The 14,543-nt window shown below is 42.1% G+C and overlaps 1 protein-coding gene across 1 annotated transcript in view; it reads right to left on the bottom strand.

The window, feature by feature from the left end:
* sema4c (sema domain, immunoglobulin domain (Ig), transmembrane domain (TM) and short cytoplasmic domain, (semaphorin) 4C) overlaps positions 1 to 14,543 on the bottom strand; it is a 113,325-nt gene that overhangs the window by 64,146 nt on the left and 34,636 nt on the right. Inside the window, exon 2 of the mRNA XM_079690790.1 lies at positions 14,191 to 14,310. The gene's annotated coding sequence lies outside the window, so the exon portion shown is untranslated. The remainder of the gene's footprint in view (positions 1 to 14,190; positions 14,311 to 14,543) is intronic.

The raw sequence follows: 14,543 nt of genomic DNA, 5'->3' as shown, positions 1-14,543 counted from the left end.
ACCACTCGCCTCCTGTGGCGATAGAGGCCCTATCTCTAGCAGAAAAGCCTGATCTGATAGTGTGATGGTATATTGCTGCCATCAATAAGGGAGGCTTTACAGGCTGGGGGGGCAGGGGGGGTCACAGGAGGATGAGTTTATTTTGTGCCATGTTTCAGCGTTTTCAAGTTAACCAAAAAATGACATTTTCCCAAACATAAGGAATAATGGCCAAATGATAATCTTGTAACCCGAGTTCACATCCTGGTGGTTGCAAATGTTGTCTGAGAGTTTCTGAACACCCCAGTCAGCCTTGGAAGAAGATTTATCATATGATAATTTCACCAATTTAGACACATTTTATACGGCGGAAATGTTTTGATCAGAGATCACAGGTCCCTCCAGAACGGGCTCAGTAATTTAAATCCAAGCACACATGCTGTATGTCGCTCCCTATGACAGCATAAGCTAAAGCTCTGGAATATAAATGTACAAATAAAAAACGGCTAGGCTTGAGACGACGCATTGAAAAAGAGATTTCAAGGTTCCGGGTTTTTGTCGGGAGAAAAATGGCCGTGGAAACAGAGTTAAAAAATATCATGTTAAAGAGCAAAATGTGTGATTCGTGGGATGAGGGAACTCAGGAAGGGCTTTTTTCTTTATTATGTATTTTAAATGATCATACAATAGTGCCGAGCCGTGCATTCAACAGCCCTTTATTGCACTGATTAGTAATTTTCTGTCCATGAAAGATGAACATCAGAGAGCTAATGGAGCAGACATGGACTCTCCATTGAGGGTAAACACATGCAAACACCCACGCAGCACACTGAGCATCTGAGAGTCTGTGTACAAAGACACAGGTGGACACTTAAAGCAGGTAGAGTGTGTGTGAGAGTCTGCTCCTTCAGCGCAATAACAAGCCTGAGTGAGCTTGCATATAAGTGACAGCATCCACTGGCGTATGTGTGAATATAGATGTGAAGAAATGGGCGTGAGGAGTCTTTTTGTTGACCGGCTGTGTGTGGATGCTTTGCCAGCAGGGTGTTTTTATGTTGCGCAGATGAAAGGCCGACAATCAAAGCTGGGTTTGATCAGCTGCATGCATGTGTGTATGAATACATGAGGATGAATGCAAAACAAGTTGCGTGTAATACCCCTTTAAAATGTTTGGCATCAGTGCGTGGGCCACCCATCACATTTCATGCACTCAAGCACATGATTTCCCTTATTTGCACACAATTAATGATTTTGCTAACCAGCGGCGGGGCATTACGCAATTCAGGCTAATGTCATTGACTTTCCTTTCACACGGTGATTGGAATTCACCTCCCATCCTAATTACCTGAAACTGAGGCGGAACGGAGCACCGCGTTCGACTTTAAACAACCTATTTCCACTTGATGGAAATGTCAAAGAAAAAGAAAACTCCCATGAGAGTTTGCAATGTAACATCTTTGCCGACTCGCCCACGCTACCGCCTCCCCCCCACCAGCACCCTGCTCTTTCATGTCCCTCCCCTGGGAGATTGTGCAGACTTCCAAATCTCCATCGCTCCTTTCATCTCTACTGTAACTCCCCCCCCCCCCCCCCCCACGGCCTTGTCCGTAACACGCTTGGCTGGTCAGGCGTGGTCGGCTTATAATTCTTTGATCGCTGCTCTGATCTCCTCCATCAGTGCCAGGGGCTCCAGCTGATTACAGATGAAATGGATCTTATTTGGACTGAAGCTCCGGGCCAAACACCTGCTCTGACCCGCGGAGCTGATAGAAGAGGAGGAGGAGGAGGAGAAGAGATGAGACCAGATAGACTGAAGACCAGCTAATCGGACACTGAGACCACCTGAGCCTTTGGTCTGTGGTGGAGAATTCTTACTCCAAACTATTGATATCTCAGTACTAACTTTCAACGACCCTATTTGATATGTTGCAATACCACTGCTCATGTGCAATATACTCTTTATTTTTCGAAACATGTATTAAAGAGGCCCTATTATGCTTCTTGGGGGCTTCCCTTTTCCTGTAGTGTGTCATATAGGTGCATGTAAATGGTCTGCAAAGGCTAAAATCCCTGTGTTACCTATTAGCTAGCTCTCCAACACATTGTACTTGATAGGCTAAGAGGAGGAGCATCTCGGAGGCGTGTGGCACAGTGGGTTAGTGCGTTGGTGATCCGATCAGCGGCTCATAGGTTCAAGCCCCAGTGCAGTCAGCATGTCGTTGTGTCCCTGAGACACTTCACCCCAAATTGCTCCTGCGGGGGTTGTCCACAGTATTGAGTATGTAAGTCGCTTTGGATAAAAGAATCTAACAAGTAATGTAATCTCTAAGCAGTTGTAGAAGAATATGTGTTTGCTGGTCTTTTTATTTAATATGTAACTCTACGCTTTTTCCATTTGCCTTTCATCTGCACTCTACCTTTGTTTTTGGAACGCAGTACATTTCCGTGCTGCAGTACGAATAAAAGTTTTCTGAATTTGTCCAATGTTGGTGCAGAAACCAAGCATATTCCCAAGATAAAATATAAACATATCATTTCTTTTCCAAGTTTGTATTGCTTCTGATCAAATATCAAAGCTGCACACATGAATATTTGATATCAACGAGGGGTTAAAATGGATGGTTGTAATTTGAAAGAGAGTTCACAGAGAATTATCACAGACTCTGCAGATGTTTCTAATCATTGGTTTTCAACACTTGGCCCAGGAGGGCCATGGTTTTAATTCAAGCCGTTCACTACAGCAGCACTCAGTGTGTCAGCCTCTGGTGAAAGGTGATCATCAGTAACATGAGATGATCTCCACTCTGATTGAAAAACCTCTAATATGTTATATTGTCCCATTTAGTTTGTCATATTAATAAAAAAGAAAGGCAATGTAATCTTCTTGAACCAGCTAAAGTAGGATGGCAACAGAAGAAATGCTACAAAAATGGAGTTAAGGAAAATGAACCACATGACTCTAAACTGGATGATATAGAATGATTTAAATAAATAAATTCAAAATATTTCAACAAACTGTTAAACTATGTGTCAAGCTTGTCCTTTCAACTAAAATAATAGATACATCATTCAACAACCTTACATGATCAAGACGTAAAAATATCATGAAGATTGATTTTCTCCCAATACCCCAGCTGTGCTTTGATTTCATTAATAAGTAAGTAGTCGTTTGTTTTGGCTAATTACAAGGGGTATGTATAGAAAAGGGAATGAGAATACTTTCATACCACAAAGAGAATCACTATCTGGCTACCTTTACCAGATTTCTCTTAATCCTTTAACCTGATTGTAGAAACCAGGTTTACTAGAGATGTTAGAAATAAGATTACCTCAGTAAGCGTACATTAACCAGGTTATAGGCAGACACACTGTCTGTGTTTTCCTCTCCCTCTGTGTGTCTATCCGGGTCTCCCTCTCCCTTTTTTCTTGTGGTTCGACCTTGTGCTGTCAGCACAGCGTATGTTGTGTCTGATGTGCACACGTGAGGGCGGGGAGAAATGGTGAAACCCTGTGTGCAGGCCCAGGGGATGCTGGGATGGCGCTCTGACCTTTCACAGAGTGTGTGTGTGTGCTTCTTTATAATCACCGGTCTATCAGCCTCACACACACACACGAGTTATATTCTCACTAAAACGTTTTTTTTGGTGCATTGTTACTGAATATAACTGCTGTACTACCACACATTCATATGTATGCATGTGTTCAAACTCACCCATATTTAATTTGGATCAAACACAAAACATAAAAGACAGGCTTCATTATATACACGCCCTCACACACACCCACACATCTCTAGTCTTATCCCTCACATATGTTCAAGCTGCTCCTCACACATCAGCTCACTAATCAAATCACTCCGGCAAATATGCTCCCCCCCCCCCCCCCCCCCCCCCCGGCCACATTCAGACAAACAAAAAACTGACAAAGTTTCTCTGTTGTATATCAAAGCTCATTAAAAAGCATTCACCGCTGTACGATTTAGCGGCGTAATCATCTCTGAATAATAGAAATGGCCTTATTGATGCCTGCGGGCAACCGACGTCTCATTTCGGAACAACAACCGCTGGGCGTGTGAATGCAGAACTCCGCGACACACACACTCCCACGCACACACACCGTCTCACTCTGGTTTCTCTCCGACTGCCAGTCTGTGAAACAATCGCAGTGTATTCCGGCTTAGGGAGACTGCCTATGCTCCTCGGGGGGCTAATTGTCCGGTGGCGTTGTTTCGCTTTACCTCCCACTCTCCATGTCCTCTCCCTTCTCTTCAGCGCCCGTCTTTGTGCTTTTCTTTTCTGGGGAAGAGTTCAGGAGTTCACGCTGAGCCCAGAGCCCTGGATCCCAGTGAGGTGCCACGGGGCAGAAAGGTTACACCTAGCTGGACTCCTATAGAAACAGCCCACACACCTTACGGGCGGTGGGGGGGAGGATACCTGAGAGAGAGATTAATAGAATGATAGCGTATAGGGTAGAAACAGCATTGAAAGGTGGAGAGACGACTGATAGGTTAAAGTGACTTTGTTAAGGTCATGCTTTCATGTAAAAAGTTTGTACTTAAAGTCATTTTTTTATACGTCAAAGTTTTGCAGCTTTCCAAGGAGGCTTGCCGTATTTGGAAGTTGGTTTATACTGTAGTGTCATGTTCTCTGTATGTACAGTAAGAGGGTAATGTAGCCACCGTGTTGTGACCCATTTATTTGTGGACTACGTTTTGGAAGTTTGTGTTTGGCGTTTTGACGATAGCTATCTTCTTTTTCTGGAACCAAAAGTGACAGGCTTTCCAAATGTTGATATTAACTTTCATGAAGTTAAAAGGTTCAAGTTTCAAGACCTACAAATGGACAGCATCCATTGGATAACAATGTGTGCTCGAGAGTTGTCAATCACAAGGTAGCCCCACCATAAGCAGTACCCCGCTTTATGGAGAGGGTAAATGGTCAGTATTTATATTTTCCAGTCTGTAAAACCCATAAACCACCTTTTACATATCAAAGTCAGCTTTCACACCCATTCATCGATGCGGCTTTCACACCAGCGCTTTTCCCATTCTAGGTCCGTGCTAGAGCTTTTCTGGTTCAGCTCCGGTTTCCCTTTTTCTGCTCCCGCTTTGTTCACACCGCCCAGAGCCGGGGCGGTACTGCGTCATGGCCTCATCGTTTGCGTCATGACGTAACCGTTTACGTGCCTGCTTCATAAAAGCCAAACCGTGCGGAAATCCCTCACATCGACAACAATGGCCGATTGTATTGAAGCGCTGTTCGCTTTGGTTATGCTCTTACGAAACGAAATGGAAGGCATGGGACGACTTTATAAACATCACGTGCGAAATTCAAGACTTCTTTGCGGTCTTCAGGAGATTGATCCCGCCCATGCCCCTGCCCCCGCCTTGACGTAAGAGAGACGTAAGCGGCACCGCCTCTTAGCTCAGGAATCTTGCTTGCTAGACGGACAATTTTTGAGAGCTGGAAACGAACCGGATTCCGGAGCTAAGAGGCGGCGCCGCTGCGGTGTGAACAGAAAAAACTGTACTTTTCAGGCTCTAGCTCCGAGCCGGCCCTGAAATCGCGTTGGTGTGAAAGGGGCAATAGAGGAAGAGGCTGCCATACAAGGTGGCACCTGCTTAGGGAAACTTGCATTCACACACAATTGGCCATGCAATCCAGAGCACATTGGTGTTGAGTATCCCGCCCAAAGATACATGTTGTCTGCAGTGGCTTTGGTCAAACCCCCAAACGTCCTATTGGTAGGCGACCACACAAACTCACAACGACAGTGCCCCCACCAAAACAACATTATTTGATTGTCTACTTAATCCTAAATGTAACCATCATTTGCAAAATCATTCTGTATTGAAGAAGACTTGACACTAGCAATTGCGACCATAAACTCTTAAGTGAAATATCTACTGAGGTGACAACTGGAATGACAAGTAGGTTCATTTTCTCATAGACTTCTATGAAATCTGACTTTCCATTAGAAAATAATGCAGGTTTTAGACCGTACCACATTTGCTTCACCATTACGGCTCGGAAATTGCTGTTTAGTCCAAACATAGCCTATATGGCCACAACCCATCCCAAACAGTGGAAGGTTCATATAAACACTCATTGTGATGCAACAGCACTGAGCTCTGCAATCTTGCTACGACACCGTTACCTGCTCTCAGCACATTTAACTCCTTCCCCCTCCTGCCCGCCTGCTGTATTAGCATTTAGATTTATCTGAGTTTAGACTGTTTCTAAGAATATGTGTTCAAGGGTAATCAGAAGTTTTTGCATCTCAGGCTCTGCTGTGGGACTTGTGAGCTCAGGGACGGACGCACAATGCCAAGCTTGTTTGGATTTTCCAGAGCATCACAAGTCCACATCCCCGAACTAAAATGTGTGTTATTATTCAAGTGAATCGCTGCTTCTTCATCGTCATCATTGTTCATGACGTTGATAGTGACATTTGTCTAAACAAGCAAGTTATTATAATCTTTAAACATAGGGACAACTGTTAGAAGAAGTGTGATGAGGCATGATGATCAGATTTAGAACAACTTCCTGCTTGAACTTTGACCCAATGCGACTGCTGAAATTACGTGTGAACAAGTTAAAGTGCGATAAAGGATTATAATGGACATTTCATAAACATCTTCAGTCAACTCTAAAGACACGACAACCCAGAAGCACATTTAGACACAAAGACTACAAACCCATTCCTCCAGAGACTAAACAAATCTGAAGCCTTTTGCCAATGTTTACCAGTCGTTTTGTAATGGTATCTTTTTGCTCTTTAGTCAAAACCCAAACTGCATTTTAGATGACTGAAAACAGAAGTTTTGTAAATCTACTTCCACGATAAAGATGAAGCATTTTTGCAACCGAAGATTGAGGACATGAAGAGTTCGACTACATTATAGATTTTCTTCAACAAGATACATATATATATATATCAACAAAAACTTTTTAAATACATTTACAAGTGAGACTAAATTTATATTTAGTAATATAATACAATCAATGTGAACCAGTCAACATAATATTTAGGGGATTTAAATGCTTTTTTGGGAGATTATTTGATTTATTTATTCAAACCTTGATTTAAAAGTTTGATCCACTGGAAGGTTTTCATTGTGAAACATTGAAATCGAGAAATTATAAAAAAACAAAACAAAGCAGTCAAAGACAATTGGACTAAATTAGGAATGAGTCATATTTTAAAGTAATAGCTCTACTTACAACAATTGTCTCTCACAAAAAGTAAGGAGAAATTGTTAAAATGAAGGCCATTGTTACATTATAATCCACGACTCAGACACCACTGCTAGTGTTTGTGTGTGTGTGTGTGTGTGTGTGTGTGTGTGTGTGTGTGTGTGTGTGTGTGTGTGTGTGTGTGTGTGTGTGGCCCAGCCTTCACACTGGCCTTGGCAGTTCTGCACTTGTATCTTGGAGATTTTCTTCACACCGTGCCTGTGTTGAGTGTCTAGAAATGCCTATGTACACTGAACAAAAATATAAACGCAGCACTTTGGTTTTTGCTCCCATTTTTCATGAGATGAACTCAAAGATCTAAAACATTTTCTATATACACAAAATAACCATTTCTCTCAAATATTGTTCACAAATCTGAAAAAATCTGTGATAGTGAGCACTTCTCCTTTGCCGAGATAATCCATCCCACCTCACAGGTGTGGCATATCAAGATGCTGATTAGACAGCATGATTATTGCACAGGTGTGCCTTAGGGTGGCCACAATAAAAGGCCACTCTGAAACGTGCAGTTTTGCTTTATTGGGGGGGTCTGGGGGGTCCGAAAACCAGTCAGTATCTGGTGTGAGGGTTAGGGTTAGGGTTAGGGTAATGTTGTGAATTGAGTGGCCTGTGTTCATCGTCCATGACATACGCCTGCCCATACCATAACCCCACCACCACCATGGGCCACTCGATTCACAACATTACCCTAACCCTAACCCTAACCCTAACCCTCACACCAGATACTGACTGGTTTTCGGACCCCCCCAGACCCCCCCCAATAAAGCAAAACTGCACGTTTCAGAGTGGCCTTTTATTGTGGAGCCTAAGGCACACCTGTGCAATAATCATGCTGTCTAATCAGCATCTTGATATTCCACATCTGTGAGGTGGGATGGATTATCTCGGCAAAGGAGAAGTGCTCACTATCACAGATTTTTTCAGATTTCTGAACAATATTTGAGAGAAATGGTTATTTTGTGTATTTAGAAAATGTTTTAGATCTTTGAGTTCATCTCATGAAAAATGGGAGCAAAAACCAAAGTGTTGCGTTTATATTTTTGTTCAGTGTATGTTTGGACCAGGCTTGAATCTCTCTTCCAGCATGTTACACTGAACACAAGCGACCACATGTGAGGACAGTAACACTGGTTTATAGTTAACATGTGCATCAGTGATGTTATGATTTAAGCAGACTGTGTTTTACCTGTGTAGCGCACCTGTGAGTCATCATCTGTACATGCCGTGCGGAGGGTACAAAACGGCCAACATCTTTGGCACGTGCTCACTAAACCCATGCACAGCTGTGTTGTGTTCGCTGCTGCTGGGAGACATGAGCGCCAACATGAAGCAGGAGGAGTCAGTGAGCTCTACAGCCGGTTAAACACTGAGTATTGAGGGCAGAAAATGAGCTTTTGGATGTATTTCAATGGTTGTAACACATCATTTGTGGAGTAGGCCCTTATCCCCTTCAGCCATTATGTGTTTGCACTGTTCATTTGCTGTTTTACTTTTTATTCATAAGCTTTTCAAATCCATAGAAAGGCAAAAGCTGTAGAGGAAACAAGCAAGAGACACTTAATGACTCATAATAAAGAAAGTGCCCTTGAGCAAGGCACTTAACCCGGCTATGTTCAATGTGCTCAGTGACTGAGAGAAGTCAGCAGACAGAGAAGGAGTTGAGCTTTTGGTGCCGGGCACTTCCCATCGGACAGACTTAGCAGACTGTGGTTGCACTGGGCAGCTCCCAGGAATGAATGCGCTTTACAGTAAAAAAAAAAAAAAAATGCAAAGCAGGACATGCTGGAGGAGCAAGTGCACACTCAGCAGAAGCAACCCCTTCCTTGGATGAATAAATGTACAAAGAAAAATCTGCCAACGACAGCTATCGGATCCAAGAGTGAAATCAACGGTCATCAGCTAAAAACGCACCTGGCAGGCGTGAAGTGCGGACAGATATTTGTGAGAGCGGAGTGAAAGGTGAGCGGAGGGAAAAGAGAGTAGTGGGCCTCGGTGATTTAACCCAGGGTCCATTAGAGTCTGATTGGTACCATTAGGAGGGAAAGACGATCCGCAGACGGTCAGCAGCGCTCCTCTGGCTCTACGTTAACCACCGCCTGCTCCCTACTTTGTTGAACACAGGAGCTGATCGATAGCAATGAGGAGGAAGGAGAGGAGGGGAGGAGGTAGCGAGGCGAGAGAGAGCGAAAAGAGGTCCAGGTTTACGGGAAGATAAGCCGGGATCGATAGGAAGACAAGAACTGCTGCCGCGTGGAGAGGGGAGATGGAGGGGGGATGGAGGAATGTGAGATGCGGCCGGCTCACACTCATCCACCTCATCAAACCTGACGTAGGGGAACTGGAGTGCAGAGACTCGAGAGACAATATACTGGAGAACAGTGGCCTCACGCATGATTACTGCAACAGCGATAATACACTTACACCTCAAGGGGAATGCATCACTCAGATCATGGCCAATGTGATTAAAGACTCTGAGAGCATTTCAACATAATGTGCATTATCATAGTAATGGTTCCATCAGTGCGTCATGCGATGATCGGCATGTTTTCAAGCTACTTTCTGTTCTTTGCTGGTTTTCATTGTTTGGAGTAAAGTTACCTACAGTAGAACTCTTCCCGCTGACGTTTCTGCAAATGTTAGTAAGTTAAATTTGTAATGCAAATGTGAATAATCTGATTTCTCAATCTTTTTTTTGCAACAGGCTTTAACCAACATGCACTTCATACAATGTTTTAAAAGAAAGATATTTTGTAACTCTCCTTTAGCATAATAAGGCTTGTGGTGCAGTGGGATAGTAGGTTGGTGTTCGGATCAGTGGGTCACAGGTTCAAAGCCCACTGCAGTCAGCATGTCGTTGTGTCCCTGAGACACTTCACCCCAAATTGATCCTGTGGGGATTGTCCACAGTATTGAGTATGTAAGTCACTTTGGATAAAAGTGTGTTTTTTATATACCTGTTGTAATTTATTGTCTTTTATTATGAATGTAGTAATGTGTTTTTATGTGAATGTAGTATTTATTACATGTACAGCACTTTGGCCCGACCAAAAATCGCTTTTAAATGTGCTTTATAAATAAACTTTGATTTGATTTGATTTGATAAAAGCGTCTAAAAAGTGACATGTAATGTAATAATATGATAGTAGAATTAACTATATTATACTTTATAATATTTAAAGTGGACCTATCATGCTATATTTGAATAATATAGTTTAGGGCCATAGCTATATAAGGCATATTTATACTTTTTATTTTTCAAAATACCAAACAGATCATGCATTTTAGCCATTCCTCATTTCGCTGAATTTAACACTGTCTTTGCATGGGCTGATTCTGTGAGAACAGCACCACCTACAGGCCTGGCATATGTACTACAGCGTCTCCAGCGCTTTCCAACGGCAATGTCCGTGGCTGTCTCCTCCTGATTGGTGGAGTTGGCCCAATAGCCGTAGCGCCACTTCTGTGACGTCATAGAAGTGTTCATATCTGGATCAGTCTGTATCAGATCCGTTGAAGCCCCTTTTTAAGAGATTTGGGTATGGAGGAAAATAGAGAGGGTTGTGTTTTCTGACACTTGGTGAGTTCCCCCGGGGACACATATTCATGTATAAAAGACGTACAAAAGTGCATTTTGCATGATAGGTCCCCTTTAAATATGTGGTCCTAGTGGGGTGTGACCAGGCTGTTATGTCGTCTTTCTTCAACAAGATACATATATATATTTAAAAAAACGTTTAAAATACATTTAAAAGTGAGGCTAAAGTCATGCAATATTTAAAAAAGTACTGTTGACATCAAAATACAATCAATGTGAACCAGTCAACATCATATTTAGAGGATTTAAACACATTTTTGAGGAGATTATTTGATTTGTTTCTCCAAACCTTGATTTAAAGGTTTGAGCCAGTGGAAGGTTTTTATTGTGAAATATAGACAATTATACAAAACCAAAACAAAGCAATCAAACACAAATGGTATGACCTACCAATGAGTCATATTTGAAAGTAATAGCTTACAACAATTATCTCTCACAAAATGTAAGGAGAAATTGTTAGTGGTTGAAACTCGACACTTCCTGGAGAATATAGAAATCGTACCAGGAAAGAGAAGGATTACAGAAAAAGGCACAGTGAGGGTTTCATGGAAAACATCAATGGACGGAGACAGGGAGTGGTGTCCATAAAATATGATCCGAATATTTATAAAAACAGACAAGGAAAGGAATAAAGCCCGTCTCTGTGCAGCTGACAGGGTTAGCTGCTGTTTGTGAATCCACTGAAGAATCTTATTGTAAAACATGTGCACTCCAGCGCTGACACCTGTCACACAGTACTGATGCACACAACCTCCATATTTCTCTCATTCCCCTCTTCCACCCTCTATCGCTCTCTTCATCTCGCTCCTATCACCCTGACTTCTCCCTCCCCCCTTTACCTCCCGCACGCTCTCAGGGTCTGTGATGGCACCCAGTCAGAGGAAGAGCTATTTATGACCGGCAACCAATATCCTCCCGGAGATAAGCACACACTGTGAGGGACGCCGATTGAGAGATGCAACCAGAATTATTCGAGAGAAAAGGGGATGAGTGCATTGTGAAAGAGGAACAAATACTCACAGAAAATATGGATTTAGGAATGAAGTTGTTCGAGGCTGTTTAGTCTTTGTGTGCCTCTGCGTTTATGTGCGTGAAAGTGGGTCTTTGTAGTCGTCGCGGTATATGTGTGTGATTAACTGCCTGCCTCTCCGCACTGAGCATCTCTGTGTTTTCCAACGTGGAAGCCGAGCTACAAATTACTTTTTCCATCAGAGGCAATTTACTAAAGTCTACCCGAGCTGGCAGTCGCTCCATCAAACAGACAACTGACTGTTAAGGAGAGAGCATTTCATGATAGACTTCAAACATGAGACACTACACACACACACACACACATACATATCACGTATGGAGATATCCTGCGTCGTACCTTGACAAGGGCACAGGGATGTTTTCAGTGGAGTGTCAGGTATGGATTTACAGCCCATGTTTCCGTATAGCTGTCAGGGAAGGCGTTCTGACAAGTTAATTAAAAAAAGATCTACCCTAAACACCTACACATTTAGGAAGCAAACATTTGAAATTGGCATAAAAAATGGCAGCAATGAGAATTTGCCACGTTTGAAACACTTCAATAAAAGATTAAAAAAGATTCCTACGGTCAAAAGGACCAATTATGATCCAATGTTCCTATGGCTAAATATTGTTCAACATTCACTCATGGTTGCTATTTTTTCAAGTTTCCTATTATCGGAATAGTCCATGAACGAAAGGACAGGATCTGGAAGTATTAAAGTTGGTTCACACGACTACGCAACCTTTGACACTGGGATGTATTTGTTTGGCTGAATGTGATTGGTTTGTGCCTTTAAGCGCGATGTGAAGAAAAAGTCCCTTTATTTGCCATGTTATATAACGTTATTTGTAGAGATGTCCCGATCCGATCACGTAATCGGGGATCGGAGCCGATCACGTGATTTTCAAAAGATTGAAAGAAAAAAAATAAGGGATCGGGATTTTTTTTAATTTTTTTTTTAAATACTTTAAAAAAAGTTTTTATTCAATGTTACAAAACAAAAATGACCATGTTCAAGTCTTAAAGTCATCCTGAGGCCTTAGTTTTGGTTTCAAATTACACAACATCATGTATGTGTTGCTTTTTTGGGGCTTGTTTTCATAGACCTGGTTGCTTATTTCTCTCAAATCTGGCAACAGAGTGGGCGCAGTGTCTAATTGTAGCAGTAAGCTAACGAGTACTGAAAGCTTTATTTTGTTTTGATCCAATGCTGCACAACTGAACTGATCCAATGCTGCTGTGAAAGAAAGAAGCTATATCCATGTTGGATAGAATATCCAATTTAAATAAAAAGGGACCACTTGAATGCTTTTTTTCTATTTTTTTTCTTAATGCATTGCATAAAGATCGGATCGGGAAAAATCGTTATCGGCAAATTGTCAAAATCAAATGATCGGAATCGGATCGGGAGCAAAAAAAGGTGATCGGGACATTCCTAGTTATTTGTGAAAGTACTGATGACAAAAACAACAATACTTAAATTAAATTATTCATGTGCAACTAAAAGACGATTCCAGTTTGCAAAGAAAATCACTTCAGCATATCATCATAATTCAAATGGTTGACAGAAAGAATGAACTTAAGAGCTAGTTTTCTTATCTGTTTGACTCATTTCCAGCTAGTGTCTTTTCACATTTTCAATCAAAGTATAAATATAACGTGGACATTATCTAAAATAAAAACATGTATATATATATACACGCATATTTTCATGCATTTTGACTAAAGCTTGTTGGAAGTCATGATTGAGTGCGAAAAAACTTAATGTACTAAATAGTTTGCCAGTGCCAGAAGAGCTCTCCTTCCCCTTCCCCTTCTTTCTTTCTTTCTTCCTTGATTTCCAATTTTTACCTTCAAGCTAAAAATGTCAGCCTCACCTTTACTCACACATACTCACTGTGTGATTACCCCACAAGCGCAAACACACAGGTACCCAATACCTTCAGCCAATCCTGAAATAAATTCGGAGAAATCTGAAATCCAATATCCTTCACCAAAATCAACTTTTTGTTAGATTTCTCTCTTATCTCCCGGCTCGTGCTTCTCTGTCCTCTTCCTCTTTGTCTCGTTCCGGTGTAATTTCTTTCTAGGAGTACCTGAAATTGTCTATAATTTCCACATCCTGTGTTGACAACTTCCCCCCCTCCACCTTCCTTCGCAGTTTTCCTTTCCTTCTTATATTTACTTTCTTTAGATTTTTTGATTTGACATGCCCTCCATACCCCTCCGCCTGTTTCCCTCTGTTCTCCTCCCTCACTCTGCCAGGCGAGCTGTTTTCAGAGGAAAGCACAAAAAGATGCTGCTGTTTGTCTTCTCCACCCTTTGTTGTGTTTTCACTTTCTTACCTGTTTTTCTTCTCCTCCCTCGCGTATCCGTGGGCTTTCTTCTTAATCTTCCTTTCAGTGAGTTCGCCACTTCGTGAATGTTGAACAGAGACACTCAACTCAGATGAAGGTCACATTGGGCTAAAGTGGAGAAGAAGAAGAAAAAAGGGTAATTAGTGACGGGGGTGGATGTTTGTCCATGGAGGATTGGAAAAGGCTGCTTTAATCATTCTAATGTCTCTCATGGAGAAGACCTGGCAGCTTATCTGCATACACTCATGTTACACACAGTCATTGTCAACCCTCCCGATTTTCGCGGGAGACTCCCGATTTCCTTGCCCTCTCCCGGTTTCCTCCCGGGGTCATATTTCTCC

Source organism: Notothenia rossii (assembly GCF_949606895.1).
Source record: "Notothenia rossii genome assembly, chromosome: 6".
NCBI classification, from domain to species: domain Eukaryota; kingdom Metazoa; phylum Chordata; class Actinopteri; order Perciformes; family Nototheniidae; genus Notothenia; species Notothenia rossii.
Note: the sequence above shows the minus strand (reverse complement) of the source record. Positions and strands in the feature narration are given on the sequence as shown.